This window comes from Lepidochelys olivacea (assembly GCF_965140295.1).
Source record: "Lepidochelys olivacea isolate rLepOli2 genome assembly, chromosome: 8".
NCBI lineage: Eukaryota > Metazoa > Chordata > Testudines > Cheloniidae > Lepidochelys > Lepidochelys olivacea.
Window position 1 is genome coordinate 35046254 of NC_140418.1, and position 19804 is coordinate 35066057.

The 19804-nt window shown below is 42.0% G+C and overlaps 1 protein-coding gene across 3 annotated transcripts in view; it reads right to left on the minus strand.

The window, feature by feature from the left end:
- Positions 1–19804, minus strand: part of SIL1 (SIL1 nucleotide exchange factor) — a 229016-nt gene that overhangs the window by 202388 nt on the left and 6824 nt on the right. The gene's annotated exons all lie outside the window — the stretch shown is intronic.

A 19804-nucleotide genomic window follows, 5' to 3' on the forward strand; every position in this document is an offset into this window, starting at 1 on the left:
ACATGGTAATTATCCCCAATGTTGCAAATAAGAGCGATTTCTCATTCTGAGACATGCCTGAAAAACAAGATTAAAATACTTGAGGGACATGTTCTTGAAACCGCAGATAACAGAACAGATAAAATGTATTTAAAATATCTCATAGGGGACGTGTACCTTTTAGCTAATAGCTATTAGATACTACAATTGTATTATGAAAATAATATTCTTCCACTCTTCATTATGGGGTGGACATTGTATATATAAAATGAGTAACAGAGCAACGTGTCTTTAAAGGCAATTATGTCTGTTTCCAAAAAGCCAGACTCACCCCCCTGATATGCCTTGTACACCAAAGCACAACAAGCAACACAAATGGCATCTGCAAGCACAGACAGCATATCAGCAATATTAATATTCCATGCAAAGCACACAATTTAACAAACAGAAAAAAAGAGAGATGTGGTGGGATAAAGCATGAAGCGATAGTATCTCAGCTACCGGTTAAGAGAGGTGAAGAACGGACTTGCTTCTCCTGACTTCCACAGTGCCCACACCAGGGCTGCCAGCTAACACACTGCGTGAAGTACCCACCACTAGAAACAATTTGTCATGTGTCAGATCAAATAAACTCTTAATAGACCATTGCGCTCCCTTAAGCGGAAGGCAGCCAAACTCCAAAGGAAAAATCCAAGAAGCCTAACTGGCCACATTAAACCCAAGTGCTTACATCTACCAAACACTTTTCACTTTAAAAACACATCATTACAATACAATCTATTCCCATGTAGAAGTTTCTGTGAAAGACAGTCATCAGCAATATTTATTATTAAAAGAAGGTGAGGTTTAAATTATCACTCTTGGGCTGAAGCACGACATAGATAAAGAATGTGACATTTCTGCACTAACAGAATAGTATCTTGCTCATTCTTGGGAGACATTTTAGAAGAGTTTTGAAGATATAAACTGCTTTATAACTGTTAAGGATTATCACCATCTTTCCGCTGCATCTTTTCTTTAAAGAACTATTCATTGTGGAATTAAATAGTTAAACTCTGGTATAGAAGGAACAGCAGAGTCTATCATTTGGGCATGTATGGGACAGGAGCTAATTTACAAGATATTTAGATTGAAAACTCTGCAAGGCAGGGTCTGTTATATTTGTTATATGTTATATTTATGTTATATTTGTACAGCAGGGCCCCAATCCCCAGCTAGGTCCTGTAGGCATTGCCACAATACAAATAAACACTGCTACTGCATCTGGGTACAATCTCCTCATCCCCTTCACAGCCCTACTTCTGTCCATCTCTTGCCACCGCCCTGTCTTCCATGTTTTCAGTATCTCTGTATTTTTGTTCCTCCTGTCCTTTTTCCCCGCTTGTGCCTGCCGTTATATCACACTGTGCTGGGATCCTGTCACATCTAACAAGCTACAGAACACCTAGCTACTGCACGAAGTGGTGTTAAAAAACCATTAGGTAATATTCCCCACTAAGCCAGTGATGAACCTAAATCCCAGCACAGGGTTAGGGGACACTGTTCTGCTTGATGTGCCATGCTACAGGAGTTTCAAAACCAAGATCTTGTGATAATTAAAGATTCTCTAGTATTTTTTGCAAGAATAGGGGATGTTATCCCCAGTTTTTTGGCCAAATTTTAACTCCAGTAATTACATTCTGCCTCCCTAGCTACTCCCTGAAGTTTCAACAGTTTACTGTATTCTTTGATGCCTTCCCTCTATCATTGTATATTATTGCTGTGAGCTGTTAAACAAATGTTGCGTCCCACATCAGAGGTGGTTGTCCCAGACACTAATAAAATCATCATTCTAGCTTGGTTTACAAAAGTCTTGTCTACACTAGAAAGGGTTTACCAGTATAGCTATACTAGCAAACCTTCCTATAGGAGGTGCAGTTTATACCAGCAAAAACATAGCTTATACCTGTTCCTCGAACAAAATAAGCTACACCAGTTGTGACATTATCTGATTAAAACATAACCATGCAAATTATTATTGCTACCGCTGTTATATAATTGCAACGAATCTTATACAAAGTGTAACACATGGCCAGAAAGGGTTAAGCATCCTGCAGGCTAACTGACCCCGAGTCAACCTATAGAGACATGTTGGAAATGGCAATTAGGGCCATTCCATGCTAGATAGGCTAGAACTTTGAAGTGCAAACCTGTATTGTTAGAGAATTAGAGGTGATACTAATTGTATGTGTTTACTTATATCTTAGATGCTAGCCACGTAAACAGACAGTTCCTGTCTGTCACTATAGCTACTGATTCAGAGATCAAAAGGGAATATTAACATTTATATTAATCTTGGGTGCACTAATGTCATTGTCTATATGGCTCTTTAAAGTTTGAGATAAACTGCTTAATGGATAAATTATCTTATGTTAATCCATGTAGTTAATTACCAGTGAGGGTTAGGAAACAGAAGGTTACATCAGAAGCCTACTGTTCACCCAGGCCTGTATGGTCCAGTGGCTGCTAGAAAACTGTACAAAAAACTCTTGGATCCCGATCCTTTTTATCCCAGATCTGCTTGATGCTTCATACAGGGGAAGCTTAAACCACAAGATTGAGATTCCAGTCCTGACTGGAGCACTCTGAATATACACATTGGACTATTACCTATGAACTAATTCTGAAAGAACTCTTTGCAACTACAAAGCTCACCATCTCTGCTATCTGAATCTGAATCTCAAGAACTTTACTCATGTCTGTATGTATATTGATCTTTTAACCAATACTCACTTTTCTTTTTTAATAAGTTATAGTTTAATTAATAAGAATTGGCTGTAAGCATGTATTTGGGTAAGATCTGGAATATTCATTAACCTGGGAGGTAATGTGTCCGATCCTTTGGGATTGACAGAACTTTTTTATGTGATGAATAAGATTTTCAGTAATCCTCATCATATCTGACTTGGTTGTCTGGGTGGAGGCTTATGGCTGGGTTACTTCAAGGGAAATGTGCTGTTGGCTTCTGGGTAACCAGTGAGGTGGTATAGAAGCTGTTTTGTGCTGGCTTGGTAAATCTAAGTATTGGAATATCCATCAGCTTTGGGGATTGCCTGCCCCCATTCTTTTCAGGTCACCCTAATTGAATGACCTAAGTTGGCTCCCCTGGAACCCTGGTCACACCAGTAAAAGGATTTTTTCACCAGTTTAACTGTGTCAACACTAGGGCTTTTGCTGGCATAGCTATATCAGTTAAAAGGGTGTTTTTTCATACTCCTAAGCTACACTGCAAAAACCTTTTAAGTAGACCGGAACTTCTGTACACCCATTGTTCCCCAGCAGGAGTCTGGCCAAATCCAGGAATCTTACATAGGAAGGTGCATGTATGCAACCAACCTCCTCCCAGGAAGATGAGAAAAGTAACTGGGGAAAAAACAACAGAAGAAAATACAGTGGTTTGAAAGAGGCACTGGGTTAAAACTAGTTACTGTTTTATTTTATATATTACAATGCTCCTTTTCATTTGATAAACAGATTGGAAATCACCTGTTTCACAGGTATTTCTGCAAGATCTGCTGCAATTTCCTGCTGAAATGCAATGTATAACTTTTGGAGTGATACAGAATCCTAAGTATATTACAGAGGGACTGCTTTCCCCTTTCCCCAGCAGCAGAGTCATAAAACAGTTCTAAATCCTTTCAAAACAGGTACCAACAGTTTCTAGTCTTAAAATGGAGGGAGGAACCTCATTGGTTAAAGTGCAAGAGTGAGGCTCTCTCTACACTAGCACTTTTGTCGGTAAAACTTTTGTCGGTCAGGGGTGTGAAAAAAACCCACACCTCTGACCAACGTAAGTTTCACTAACAAAAGCGCCGGTGTGGATAGCGCTATATCGGTGGGAGATGTTCTCCCGTCAACATAACTACTGCTGATCCTTAAGGGTGGTTTAATTATGCTAGCGGGAGAGCTCTCTCCCATCAGCATAGAGTGGCTACATGGGAGACCTTCCAGAGGCGCGGCTGCAGCAGTACAGCTGTGCCGCTGGAAGGTCTGTGGTGTAGACATCGCCCGAGAGTCAGGAGACCTAGCTCTGCCTCTAAGCAAATCACTTTATCGCTCTTTGGTGTCATAATTTACTTAGAGAATGAGACCATCAAATTCTCTGGGCATATCTACATAATTAAAATACAAACCATGCTGCCCAAAGTCAATCTTCAGTAAACTCCCTCCTTACCAAGATAGGCCAGATATATTCCCCCACTGCCAGGCCTCAAGCCAGCGAAATGAGATGAGTTTTAGGCCTAAATAGACTAAGATTTAACTTGACTGGTTTAGCACATGCTAAAGGCAGTGTGTCCTGTCTACACTACATTTTTAAGACACACAGTTAGCAGGTTCTAACATCACACCTTTAAATAAGGCCTAAGGGCTCATGTGCACTATGAGTTAATTGTTTACCACTGAATTCACACATCTGTCCCAAAACACAAATGTTTGCAATTTACCTTAGGCAGAGCCCTCAAATTAACTCAAGGTGAAAAATCAAATATAGCCAAGGCCTTACATGGTGACTTAACATTCAGACTTGAGCTCTATTGGACCAATGGGGGAAGCTAATTCCAAAGCCTAGGCTCAGATGCCCAAATCTAGGTACTATTCGCAGGAATAATTCAGCTGATCTCAGCTGCCAGGCAGTTTCTCCTTCTCTAAAATCGGAATAAATATCCCCAGGAGATTTTAAAGTTTGTAAGTGCTACGAGATCCTCGGAGGAAAAGCATAACAGAATTGCAAAGGACTGGAATATATTAACATTACAGAGCGAGGAAGAGGGGGGAAAAAAAAGGAGGGGGAAAATGTAAAGGAAGAATGACAGAAGCAGGAAGCAGTGCCTCCTAGAAAACTAAACTGAGCAGGAACTACCAGAGGAGGCCTGAAAATCACTCCCCCTAAAAAAGCAGAGGGGGGAAAAAGTAAAATTAACGCCAACAAAGTGGGAGGAACACAAAGAGAAAGGGGGAGGCAAGTGTGTCATCCTGCATTCCATTTAGTGTTCTTAGCACCAGAGCCATGCTCTGCATCTATTTTTCAAATTTTATTTAAAGAGCATTCGATGCCTCATGAAAAACCTATATTTAGACACAGTTTTGTTTGTATCTAGGTTTCTTTTCAACTGTGGTTACTTGCATCAAAGCGGAGGACACAGATGTAGTCCCTGCTCATATAGGATTACGGCTTCCTAAGAACACATTAAAATTCCTCTGTCACATGCACCTAACTGATTTTGTGTGTGTAGTGTGGTATAGTTAAAGTATTTAGGGTTTCAGTGTCACATTTCCAACAGGGAGTAAAACAGGCATTTTAAAAAAATATGAGAAATGTTTGATTGTGTCCTCATATCAAACAAAGTTCTTGTCTTCTGGTAAATATCACAAATCATGAAGAACAAAGTAATAGATACAAATCTGTCATTTCTGGGCAGTCTTTGTATACACTTCATGTACATAAATCATGAGCCAAATCCCAAGGTCTTTACTCCGACCATACTCATAGCTGGTCTGCACTGGAAACTAACCCCTAAAAGATGTAGCTATGCCAGTGTGAAAGATTCCTGAGAGAGACCTAGTTACGCTCACCTAACCCGTGATGTAGACAGTGCTAGGTTGACGGAAGAATTCTTCCATCAACCCAGTTTCTGCCTCTCAGAGATGGATTACTTAGAGCAACAAGAAAACCCCTCCCATCACTGTAACGAGTGTCTACCCTGAAGCACTACAGTTGTGTTGCTGTAGTATTTTAAGTGTAGACATACCCATCAAACTCCCACTGTCATAAGACTTCTGTCTCAGCAAAATTTTCAGGATTTTACCCCAGATTATGTGAAAATATAACTAATGATTTTGTGCCAACCGATCAACATAACTGCAGCTTCAAGGGAGTCAAAGGAGCCTCTTGTTGCCATATCCTTAGAGGTGGAGAAGGCATTTGACTGTTTCCTGGGATTACCTTTTACTTGCTCGCTAAATTCGCATTTGGTAGTCAATTATCTCATGGATTATACTTTTTATATGAATCCCTCTTCCAGAGTGGTAACAAATGGCATTATTTCAAAACCATTCCCACTTCACAGGGGTACAAAACAGAGTTGCCCCCCCCGACCTCTGCTGTCAGACCAACCCCTAGAAGCTTTAGCTTTGCTATCCATACCCAGAGGTGATAGTAAGCCGGTACAGGGCTCAGGCAGCGCTTTAAAGGGCCCGGGGCTCCCCGCAGTGGCCAGAGCCCATTTGATTGTAAAATGTCCCCTATAATATTGGCTACCAGAAAAACATGGGCCAGTTTGGCTAGAAAAAAAAATTAAATTCCATCCCTTGTCACACACTGATGCTGCACTTTGGGGCAACTCGCTGTAGAAAAATCAACAAGAAACCACGAATGTGGAAAGAGTTGTTGGACAAGAGGGCTTATCCAAACTGGGAGCAGGGCGCACTGATGTAATTCCACTAGCACAGCATTGGCTCAAACCGCTAATGTAGATGCACCACACTGGCGAAACAAGTGACCTGCATGAGTGCAGCTTCTCCCAGATTCAAACTGATGTAAACTGCACCAACGTAAGCCACTATCTGCACAGGGGGTTGGCACAGGGGCAGCTAGAGCGGGGCAAAAAACACAACATACAACAAACCCAACACCCAGTGTAGACAAACCCTTAGAGCTATACAACACTTTCACTGCTGGATTAAAATTTAACAAATATCTAACAATCACTTCAAAGTTTCATAACCTTCAAGGAGACCTGCCTCCCCTTGAGCCTGTGCCAGCTGTCACTTGAAACTGAGTTAAGGGACCCAGGCAACACCCACACTTTTGGAGTTTTTAAACCCACAATTTACAGCAGGATCTAACTCATACTAGGCTCCTGCTGGATCTTTTTAACAGTAGAGCAATTTATTTTGGAGGACCAAGAAAAGTTACAGCACTAGTAAGTTACCATAAGGAGAAACTATACTAAAGCAGGAATCAAGGATATGAGAAAAACATTTTCAGAGCTGTTTGTTTTTCACTCTTTCATGGTCTTGGAAAAGAAAATGGAGTGAATTTGTTTCATATGGATATTGTCCATCATTGGTTACCATACATCTATTCAAGCTTACTTGAAAAACAAAAATTTTAGTTAAAAACACACAGTACTGTATAGCATGCCTGTGAAATATGCTTGTAATAACAGATCATTACAGTAAATGCAATACAGCTTTATATTACATTTTTCAAACAGTGTCCCAAAATGTTTACAAATTAAATACTCCAGCAGAGAGTAATTCAGAGGCACAGTGTTAATCAAGGAAGAAAAGAGGTTTACAGATCAGGGTGGATAAAAATCAATTATTATTTTTAATTAAAAAAAATCAGATTTTTTTATTCTAAATCGGATTTTTTTGATAAAATGTTTTTTGAGGAAAAAAGCTATTTAAAGATAGTTTTAATTAAGATATCTTTGAGCTATAATGTATCATGGAATAGGGATTATGAATTCTAATTCTATAGTATGAGACAATTTATTCATGTAATGTTTAAGAAAAGTTTTGTAAATGAGTTCCAATAGTTCATGCAGTGGTGAGCTGGAGCCGGAACCAGTTTGCACCAGTTCACTAGAACTGGTTGTTAAATTTAGAAGCCCTTTTAGAACTGGTTGTCCCGCGAGGGAGAACCGGTTCTAAAAGGGCTTCTAAATTTAACAACCTGCCAAAAGTGGCACCTTAGGAGCTAACCCCGTGGGTGCTCCGGGGCTGGAGCACCCCCGAGGAAAATTTGATGGGTGCAGAGCACCCACCGGCAGCTCCCCACCCCTGGCCCCAGGTCACCTCCGCTCCGCCTCCTCCCCTGAACATGGAGCGGAGGTTACGGGGGGGGGGGGGCGAGGAGGCACCCCGGGGGGGAGCGCAGGGGAACTGCTCCCCGCCCCAGCTCACCTCCGCCTCCCTTGGCCTTAGCGCAAAGCCACCGCCTGCTTCTCGGCTCTCCCCAGCTTCCCACGTGAACAGCTGATTCGTGGGAAGCCGGGGGGGGGGGGGGGGGAGAGAAGCAGAGCGGGGCGGCGCGGAAGTGAGGTGAGCTGGGGCTGGGTGTGGAGCTGCCAGTCAGTGCTCTACACCCACCAAATTTTCCCCATGGGTGCTCCGGCCCTGGAGCACCCACAGAGTCGGCAACTAAGGAGCCACTTTCGAAGTGATCAGTGGGGGGAGCGACTGCTCCCCCCCAGCTATGCTCCCCCACCCCAGGAGCCAGGGGGACCTGCCGGATGCTTCCTGGGAGCTGCCCCCTGGCAGGTCCCTCTGGCTCTTGCGGGGGGTGGGCACCCACTACGGTGGCCCTCGAGACCCTCCTGCCCAGTTCTGGGGGCAGTCAGAGGACAGGGGAGGGGGGTGGATGGGGCAGGGGTCGGGGGAGGGCCATGACCCCCTCGTGGGGTGAGGACGGAACTGGTTGTTAAGATTTTGGCAGCTCATCACTGAGTTCATGGATTAGGGACCCAATCTTATGGGGTTCCAGGGGTTTCTGTATAGATTATTTAGGTTAATCTTTCTATCTACCCAATGGGACTCAATAGTCAGTCTAGAAGACACCATCAGCGATGCTTAGTTTTGCAGTTCTCAAACTGTGGATTTGTGTCTCCAGAGACAACAACATGCTTGTTAACAGCAAAAAAAATTTTTAATAAATATATAGAAGTGAGAAATAACAGACCTCAACCCTATTGTCCCTCCGCAAATTTGTGTACACAGTCAATCCCTTACCTCTCCCTAAAAGTGCAAAGTTTCAAAAAGTTTGATGAATACAAGATTGTTGGGGGCGAAATAGATCTGGACAAGGAGAAGAAGTCCGGAGATAAATGTGAGAAGGGAGTGACAAGCAGTAGAAACAAAAGTGAAACTGTTTGAGCAGCATATTCCAGAAGTCTTGAACTCTTTCTAGTGTAGCCTTCATTGATTTGAGATCTACCATACCATTCTCTCACTAGAATGGAAAACCTATAATGGCAGCTGGCCGTAAAAGAGACCCAGTTTGGGAATAAAAACCAGTCAAGAAATATAAGTTTGCTAATGATGTTTTAAAGAAAGTATCATAGAATCTCAGGTTTGGAAGGGACCAGGGGGTCATCTAGTCCAACCTCCTGCTCAAAGCAGGACCAATCCCCAATTTTGCCCCAGATCCCTAAATGGCTCCCTCAAGGATTTAACTCACAATGCGGGGTTTAACAGGCTGGTGCTCAAACCACTGAGCTATTGCACTGGTGGAAGTCACTTAAGCACTTGGATTCAGAGACTGATGAAGTGATAATCTCACTTTGAACAGTAGTAGCTTCTTCTGCCAGTGTAGAAAGAATATTTTCTTCCTTTGGACTAATTCATTCCAAACTGAGTAATTGTTTGGGACCTGAAAAAGCAGGAAAGCTTGTTTTTCTTTTCCAGATTATGAACAAACAGGAAAATGAACGTGAAGACGACTGAGTTAGCTACAGAAGCCAATATTTTAAGTTCCTCATGTTGACCTGGCTGACAGTCAATTTAAAAAAAATGTTTAAAAATATTTCATTTAAAATTGTTTTTAACTAAAAACAAACCTGATTTTAAAAAACTTGAATGTTAAGCTAAATTCAAAAATTCATATGCTTGTTTTGTTAAAATATGATATGTTTGCTGTTGAAGGGGAAAAAAAATCCAGAATGCGTAAAGTTGTTGTTTTAGTTAAATAAAACAAATTTAAATGTGTCTGGTGATATTCTCCTCCTAATACAGCATGGCAAGTAAATCCTCCAAATATTAATGATTAACCTGTTGAATTGGAGATAGTTCACCTCCCAGTGACTTCATAAATATCTGCTTCAATTACCTTTGGTAAATGAAATAACCAATCATTCATTTTCTGATATAGCTGTAAAACTAATCTGAAGAGTTTTCAAAATAAATCACTTTAAAAAAGTACAGTGTGTACCTTCTAAAAATGAAACCTACATCTATCTCTGAGTTGTGAAGACTATGTATTAAGGTTATAACAACCAACAAGGATGCACTTTTACGTAGAAATCCATGATTAAATCGAGTCTTCTTGACTAGTGATTTAAATCAAATCCACCTTGTTACAGATGAAATCTGAAATGAGATCAAGAACCAGGGAGGCGGAGAGACAGGAAGGCTATTCCAGACAGAAATGGTTGTAAAGGAGAAGGTTCTCTCTCTCTCTCACCGGTGTTAGAACTACGTGAAGGGACTGAGAGGAAGCCAGGGCCAGACAAACAGCGGAAGAGAGGAGAGACATAAAGGTCCATGAAGTCAGCTGGCATGAGTCCACACAGAGTATTAAAAAAGTGGAGTTGCTTGATGTTAGGGTGATGCATTTGATCCTCTTTGTAGGTGTGAAAATTCCAGCAGCAGCATTCTGGACATGCTGGAATCTAGCAGGGATTTGGGAAGGGAGCTAAAATAGTCAAGACGAGATGACAATGACAACAGGCCTGATAAGGAAAACCACAATAACCTTCTGCAAATTGGAGAGAATAATCTATTGCCCAGCTGCTTACAAGCTCACCAGTGCTATTGGTGAAGTACATGAATAAGGCCTATACAGGATAAAAAGCCAAGTATTTATGGGAAATGGATAATAAAATGCAAGGACAGCAAAAGAAAAATTAGAATACTTCAAAAGTATTCAATACCTAAAAGTCCTAAGTGGTTTCACATGGGTTAGTTTTAGACAAGTTGTCATTTATGCAAATACTAAATTAACCAAATGGCAAGTGTATCCCTATGATCTAACCCAGACAGATAAAAAAACCCAGAGCTCTCAATCTGCTGAGAAAAGCAAAAAGTTATGCCACAATGAGAAATGTGGTACAAGTACCTGAACAGAACAAAAGATAAAGATGATGCTTACTCTATGGAGTGAATAAAACACAAGCAGTTTAACAAGTTAACTCAGGACATAATTGGAATGCCTAAGAATATAAGAACACAAGAACGGCCATACTGGGTCAGATCAAAGGTCCATCTAGCCCAGTATCCTGTCTTCCGACAGTGACCAATGCCAGATGCCCCAGAGGGAATGAACAGAACAGGTAATCAGCAGGTGATCCATCCTCTGTTGCTCATTCCCAGCTTCTGGCAAACAGAAGCTGGGGACACCATCCCTGCCCATCCTGGCTATTAGCCATTGAGGAACTGCTGAGCAAAGGAAAATTAGCAGGTTAAATGAGCCTCATAACTTTGAGCCTGAAGAGATCAGAGATTTGTCTTTTTCTTAACAGTATCTGGTATGACAACAAGAGTTCTTTGACAAACTGTTTATTTGCTTAGAGAAATCATTCTCCCTAAACAAAAGTTGCATGTTACAGCATCTTTCTTTACAAATGTCTTGGAAAAGGTGTGTGCCTTGCAGTTCCTGAGGCATGGTATCCATGGTGATACACTGGCCTGCAGCCAGAAAGGGTCTAGAAAGGTAACACCTTGAATGAGTATTCAAACCTTCCAAAGTAAAAAAAGTCTAAAGGAAGTGGCAAGTTGAGCAGAGAACACTGAAGTCCTAGCTCATTACAAGCATTAAGCCAAATGTTAAAAATGTTAGGTTCTATGTGCCAGGCAAGCATATGGCAAAACTGGCCAATGGCTATGTTAAAACAGAACCCTTTGGGTTCAGAGATGGTTAGGGAAGCAAAATGCAGGGAGGGGACTAGTCAAGGCACTAATAATGGTAAATAGAGCCTTCACTTCTAGATCACCAGTTCAAATCTAAGCCAGTTCAGTGAGGATGCAAAGGAATAATATATATATGGCTCCTTTCTACCATCTAAAGCATTATGATACAAACTATCACAAGCACACCTTCAACCCCAAGGCTATGTGATGGAAAATGTCCTTCTCATCCCTTGGGGTAGTACCTACCCATGAAATTTGAGGCATACATGTGAGGAAGCTTGCACTGCCATTGCCTATGCTATACCTGCTCTGCGGTGAAACAGAGGACTTCTGTCTCTAGGGCTGTGAATTCAGGACTCTTCACCAGCATTAAATTCACATTACATGAATAAAACACAAAGTGAAATGAGCAGTAAAGCAAGTACAGCTGTGCCCTCTGATCCATTACGCACTGCCTTGAAAGGAAAAAGGGCTTACAACAACAACAAACTTACCCTTCTGTCTGTAGTGAGTTTGGGTGAAAGTCACACAAGCAGAGAGGGCCTGGCAGAAGGTTCTTCACACAGGATAAACCCTGTGGTAGGGATATAAGAGCAGACACACAGAGCATCCCTTGTGCACCATGAAAGTGAGCATCCGTTCAGCACCACTCTGTCTCCATTTAGCCTGGAGTGGAGTGAAGCTGCTGAAGGTAGGACAAAGAGCAATACCAGTGGATCCACAATTTTGTGGATTTATGGATAGTGAGCCTCTACGTGTACGTCTACACTGCAATGTAAACCCAGGGTTCGAATTTAGGAGCAAGCCTGATCTTACTTCCATCTACAGACAAGTCATGCTGACCCTAGTCCCAGAACCCCTTCGGGTTCAGTGCATGCCTTAGTCAAGCCAGGACCCAGAGTTCAAGCCCAATGGCTTTTCAGTGTAGACACAGGCCCATCAGACTCATGCTCTGGGAGTCCACCAAAAGCATTCCACAATCTCATGGGCTCACTTGCTTTGTCCTCTGGACAGTCAAGTTTTCCCACACTGCACCATAAAGGGCCAAAGTAGCCACATTTTGGGAGGGCAGCAGGAAGTCTGGGATATGGGTGGTTGGATTCAGGCCCGCATAACAAAGATAAAACAGGTTGAGACCAAGGGTTCAATAATTCCTAAGGTGCGGTTACAAATGATGCTCAAGCCCTAGGTAAACAAACCCATGGTCTGCTAACTCAAGTTCTAACCCTGGGCTTACATTGCTGCGTAGACACACGCTCCATGAAAAATGCTGCAGTCACTATTCTAGTCCAAATGCTAGAATACTGGCCAATGAGGGTCTGTCCTGCAGTCCAGCAGCCTACCCCGGCTTTGAAGGATGCAGGCAATTCCGTAACACCCATCCCCAAATCCCTGCTTAGCTTCCCTACACCAAGGGCTTGATCCTGAGAAACAATGAACACCCACAACTTCCCTTTATTTCAATGGGAGGTGCAAGAACTCAAGATCAGGCCTAAAGTGGATTTACTGTGTCTTTGTGCAGGGATGGGTGAATTTTATCTGTAATGAATAGCTAACTTCATATAAAAACACATTTCAGCCTGTGTCAGAAAGACTTCCTGGCACTTATAAGCAGCACAATCGACTTACATAAAAGATAAAGGATTCCTGCATTTTCTCTAGTCTTCCCAATGTGGAAGCAATTTATGTGCATTGTTGTAATAATCAAGATACAAGAATTCTTTGAAACCCAAGTGGTCAACTGCCAAATTAGTTTTAAGATGACCAGGCTTCAGTTTTTGGTATGCAAAATCCATTTCAATAAACTTGCTCATCAACAGAGTTTACCAGAGTTGTTCTGCATCTCTGAACATACTGATAATAGGTTTTTACTATAATAACTGATTTAAATGATTTTTACTCCTGGTCCGTTTGAGGAAATTAAGGGAACGGGCCACTTGATTAGAGACAGGTGGGTGCAGCTGAAACACCTGCAAGTATAGTACACCTAGAGCAAGATTAAGTGCTCATTTATGCTTCTGTGGTTCAAGGTTAAGCATTCACTCACTCTAATTTCTGAGTCTGCCTTTATCAAAAGCCATGCCAGGTAATTAGAAGCATTATAACTATTATTAGTTTATAATATTATTATAGCATTTTGCTACACTTGACATCTGTTGGCTGATAGATTGAACAAGTACATAAGAAATAATTATGCAGAGATTTCTCGCAAAAGAACACAATGCAGAGGACACTGAAAAAGTCACTTTTACAGAAACATGCTTGAAATGTAAGTTCTAAAATTAATAGTGAAACCTTTTTAAAACTCCTGTTAAAAAAAACATTGTGTTTAAAATAGGCAGTTGTTAAAAATAAATGTATTTTGAAAATTTAAAAGCAGATACCTGGCATAGCCTCTCCCCAGAAACATCACACACATCTGTACAGGGACTCTTCCCTTGCAACCCAGAGGTTTTGAAAGCATCTCCCCTTCTTTTGCAGACACTAGCATCAGACTTTGTGAATTACTGGCAAAGATTCTCATTGTGCAGGCAAACAACATAAACTCATGGTTCAGGACTGCTCTAACCTGCTCACTGAAAATCCTATAGTATTATCAACACATTCCTAGAATAAATTATAGATTATTTCATCCCATGAAGCCAATTGTTTTACAAACTATATTTGGGACCCAAACCATCCAACACCCATATAAGTACATTCATCCAACAGATACAGCCATATCTTTGAGTATCTTAAGCTTCTATGTAGCACTAATTACACTACACAGCCCTTTGAGACAAGATGAATAATCAGAGAAACCATAGAGATAATTTAGGGAAGCAGAATCTAATTGCCTAGACTAATATTTGGTCAAGGCACCCCGTATTTGTGTAAGGGTTATGGGAACCTTAAAGACAAGTGAACAAGAACTTGCTTTTACATCTCATTGGAAATACAGCCCCCTACAGCAGCACAATGCTCCACATAACACCAGACTTTGGCATTGGTTAAGTATTGAATTACAAGGAGGGGGTGCCATTCGCTATTCCCCCACCTTTTTCCCAACATTCCTCAAGTGCAACTTTGTGAGAGGAAGCAGAGAGTTATGGTTAACATACTTAAGCTAACCAGTTTCAGTAGATGAATGTGGTGAAAAACAGCATCAATCCTGGCTGCACTATAGTCAACAGTTTTGCCATGGACTTCAATGAGGCAAGAATTTCACCCCACAACTACAATAAAATGACAGAGCTCAGCCATGCAGTTGCCAGCAAAGAAAGAAGACACAGTGGATGTGTGACCCTAAGAGCATCCCAGTGCCAGAGGGCTCACTGGAATCAGGTAATGAGTTTCAGCTGCCTGACCAATTTGGTGTACCTCAACTCACTATGGTTATAATCTGTATCTAAAAGGTGTCATGTAATGTGTCATTGGAAAACTAGTAACTCACTGACCATTAATATACTTGTATGATGTATGGGGGGGATGGGAAAGAGGGGAGAGGTATTAAGAGTTTTGGACATATAATGGAATTTGACTAAAAAAAATGTTTAAGCCAGATATGTCTGGGGAGCTGGTAAACAGGTATGCTCTAGACAAAGGAATATGTTTGCTTCTCTGACCAGCCTGCTTCGCAGGAAGAGACAATGAAGGGTCATTTACACATAAGGTAAACAAAGTTATCAGGTGGGGAGAACACGGCATGGCATCTACTCCCCTGCAAGAGAGAGAAATTTTATTTTATTTATAAAGACAGGGGGGCACCTCAAACGATAAGTAATTGAATCCACTGACTGCATACAATATTGCTGTATTATAACAGTGTATCAAGTAAGATACTTTCTGAAAGCTAATGGCACACTGATGATTAATATCACCGTGAAATGTATGTATTAACACTATATAAAGAACTATAGATACTCATTGATATTATGCTTTACAATCTGTGACCAAATAAACGGAAAAAACAGGTTTTCACCAGACAGGAAGGAAGACAGCCATCTGTCTCCAAAGAAATTAAGCAAAGTGTGACCTAAAATATGGAAGCCCCATCTATACAAAAATCAGCAGGAGGAATAGGAAGATCACAGGAAGGGAAGACCACCATGAGGTTATCTTGCCCTCTTTAAACTAGGTCATTAAACTTTGAAATCTATAAGCAGAGACAGAAAGCCATTTTGGCATCCATCACTAGAGAGGCACAAAGGGCTAGAGCTCTCGCAAGCTGAGAAAGATGGATTCTTCAACCAAGGAGAAAGGAGGTGCTGATGTCTCTGGGAACTGCATATAGGTGAGAAACTTGCTTAAGCAAAGAACTTTCACCTAGGAAGACACAGGAAGCCTGCACCTTGTAGTTCTGTGGAAGATTCTGACTGAGGGAAAGTCAGTCATGGCAGGGTAGAAGGAAGACTGGTGAGAAAAAAAAAAACACCATCTTGAACAAAGCCTGTACCTTGCTAGATTAAATTTTTTACTTTCAGATATGTATTTTCACTTTGATTTGCCCGTAACCCTTTCTATGTTTATTCCTTTTAGTTGACATTACTTATGTCCTATTGTTAATAAATGGAATTTATTTTTACTCTAAGGAACTCAGGGCTATGTTTGAAGGAAAGGTTCTATTTACCCTAGTTAAATAAATAAACTAATGTGCTTTTGTCTCTTTAAAAGTAGCAAACCTAATTATTTCTCCAAGTGGTCCAGGAGCACATGGGATGCTTCAGGGAACACAGTCTGGGGAAAATTCGGGACTGAGAGTGTGTTGGAGGTCACCCTGCAAGTGATAACCAAAGCTGGTAGAAGCCCACAAGCAGCTGTTGAGCCACTGGGGTCAGTGTTATTGATCCATGGATTTACAGCACACAGACACTCATGGTGTGACCTGCATGCTCACTGGTTGGTTGCTGGTGTCCAGGTTGCAAGCCACAGCAATAGGGCATTTCAGGCATCTAGGATTACAGGTGGTGACACAATCCTTCACTCATCTGGACTGCATCCCAGAATGTGACAGGATGGGACTCTGTTTCAAAAAGGCACTGACCGCTTTAAATTCACGACAGTGGGAAGTGGTGTTGGGGGCATTTAGGACTAGTCAGAGCCAGCCATTGATATTTTCTCCCATTAAATGTATATGGATTAAAGCAGTCACTCTGGATTAAATCAATAAATACACAGAGGCTGAGTCCTAATCTACACAGGGAAATTGACTCACAAGGCTATAGCAGAATATTATTCCAGGATGAAGTCACTTTTGTTCTGGAATAGTGTCCATATGTAACCCACAGACCACTTCGTGCCAACTGGCAGAGGGTACAGGGATGCACAGGGATCCCTGGGTCAGATATATGCATATTAGTTCACCAAAGGGTGGCATGTGATCATCATAAACACTGCAAAATGTATACACAGATAATATTTAAGAAGTTATGTATCTATACTGAAAATTATATTCTTAAGGATTTGGGATTAAGGCATGTCACCAGGACGTGACATACCTCAAAAACGTTTCTTTTGGCACGTAGTAATAGACGATTATCGCTGTCTGGTCATAAGTGTATTGCCCGCCTTGCAATCTATGTCTGTTTGCATACTGAGCCTGGTGCTAATCAAGAGATTGCAAAATCAACAAGAGAGGAAAGCCACTTGAAGGAACAGTGAGCAGAGGGTGTCCTGTTTATAAGTAATGGCAAAGGATTGTTCTGCTATATCTAGGGAGAACCAAGAGACACTTTGGATTCTTCACCAAGGAGACAAGCTAACAGCATGTTTGTCTTATGAAAGCAGGATCACAGCCAGCCTGGAAGGATGCTGGGTGAGCAATACTCCACAAGACATCAGAGTACCATGTTAATTAAGTCTAGGCTCTGGAATGCATTTTAAGATTTTATTTTATCTGTAACCATTGTTTCCACTACTTCTACCTGATATCACAAACAAAACAAAGCAGAGATTCATTCTTGATTTCACTAAACACATATCTAAATGCTGTGTGTGAAAGCAAAACTGTGATCTGAGATGGAGCTGGTAAACTGGGGTGCACTGTTTCTTTGGAAGCAACAGATCTGTAAATACCGTAACTGCCAAGTGAAACAGTGGCTGGACACTCCAGGGAGCTAAGCAGAGGGCAGAGTGTGCCTTTCCCTAATCTGAAGAAAGGCAGTGAGGCCTGCGCAGGCCTAAAAGGGAGTGCTTGTATTGCCTATGGAGTTGGGGAGCCAATCTCTGGGAGATACAGACATGGCTTCCTCATGCCAAGGGCAAGTGGGAGCGAGGTGCCTCACACTACACAGGGAGCTATTCCAGAACAGCTTATTCCAACACAGCTAGATCAATTTCCCTGTGTGCACAAGACCAAAGTCTCACTTTGTGAGGGTTATAATAGAAGCAATAAAGACAAGCAGAATATTAGAGTGCACATTCTCTCTTCTATACGGTAGCAGATGTTATACATTTGTACCAAGTAGAAAAATGGGCCAAACGTTAACAGAATGCAGCTCATTCACTTTCCCACTGACCAGAGTTAAAAGTTATTGCACTGGAATTTAGAAACCAACTCACATACCGAACAAGAGTGAGCAGGTTATCAAACTAAAGATAGATTCCTGCACTTAGAGTGCAGATGCTGAAATGAATTACACAGGGGAGCCTGGCTTAAAGCCAGGGAGATGCTCAGGGCTTACCTCTCATTTCAATTCCCCTTCCTCTCTTTTACTGTTTGACAGTTGGAAACAGCACCTGGAAGTTGTTTGCCATTGTAATGCAGCTCTCCCCATGACCTACTCTGAGGACTACAAGCGGATCTTGTAGGTGGAAGGAAGGACTGAACAGTTAGGGTAAGGGCATAGCAGGCTCATACTGGCTGTGGGGTGTCAGATAATACCTTGCCACCTGATAATGGAAGCAGCTGGATCAAACTTGGGACTGACCGCAGAACAAAAATAAAGGTACTCAGAGAGAATTTTCCCAGTGGAAAACAGCTTAGCAAGGATTTCACCAGGGGAGGGGGGGGGGACGGGGGACCAGCCATAGCTGTCATGAGCTGAGTCCAATGGAGGGTGGACCTGACGAAGAGATGTAGCTGAGATATGTTGCCCATAGGGAATAGCCTCTGACAGATACCAGCCTAGGAAAGGTTTCATAGCAGAGCCCAGGAAGGCACCCTGTCTGCAATAGACAAATCCCAGTTTGTGTTGACTTTTCAAAATTCCAGTGTCCTTTAAAAATAACTATGTCTTGAGAAGGAGCACATTAGGTCTTATCAGTTATACCAATATAACACACATGCCTCAAGTGGACACTCTTATTCCAGTGTAAGAGCAGCTTTGGGGAAGCGCGGGGGGGGGGGGGGGGAGAGGCATAGCTTAAACCCCTTCCCAAGCTAAACAAAAAAAAATAGTACTCATATTCCAGTTTAAGAGTGTCTATGCAGGCAGGTTATATCATTATAACCATATCAGTTTAAATTTACACAGGGTTCTCAAACTTCATTGCACCGCGACCCCCTCTGACAACAAAAACTACCACATGACCCAAGGAGGGGGAACCTAAGTCTGAGCCTGCCCGAGCCCCACCGCTGGGGGCAGGAGGGGAGGGAGAAAGAGAGCAAAGTCCAAGCTCCATCGCTCTGGGCTAGGGGGGCCAAAGCCCAAGGGCTTCAGCATCAGGCAGGGGGCCTGTAACCTGAGCCTTGCCACCCAAGGCTGAAGCCCTTAGGGTTTGGCCACGGGTGGTAGGGCTCGGTCTCAAGCTTCAGTCCCAGACCCCAGAAAGTCTAATGCCAGTGCTGGTGACCCCATTAAAATGGGGTCCCAATCCACTTTGGGGTCCCGACCACAGTTTGAGAACCAGTAAGATAACTAACTCAAATTACAGGTTTCAGAGTGGTAGCCATGTTCGTCTGTATCAGCAAAAAACAAGGAGGCATCCTTGTGGCACCTTAGACACTAACAAATTTATTTGGGCATAAGCTTTCATAGGCTAAAACCCACTTCATCGGATGCATGGAGAGAAAAATTCAGTAAGCAGTGTGTGTGTGTGTATATATATATATATATATATATATATATATTACAGCACATGAAAAGATAGGAGTTGCCTCACCAAGTGGGGGAGGTCAGTGCTAACGAGGCCAATTAAATTAAGGTGGAACAACAGTTGTCAAGAAGGGATGAAT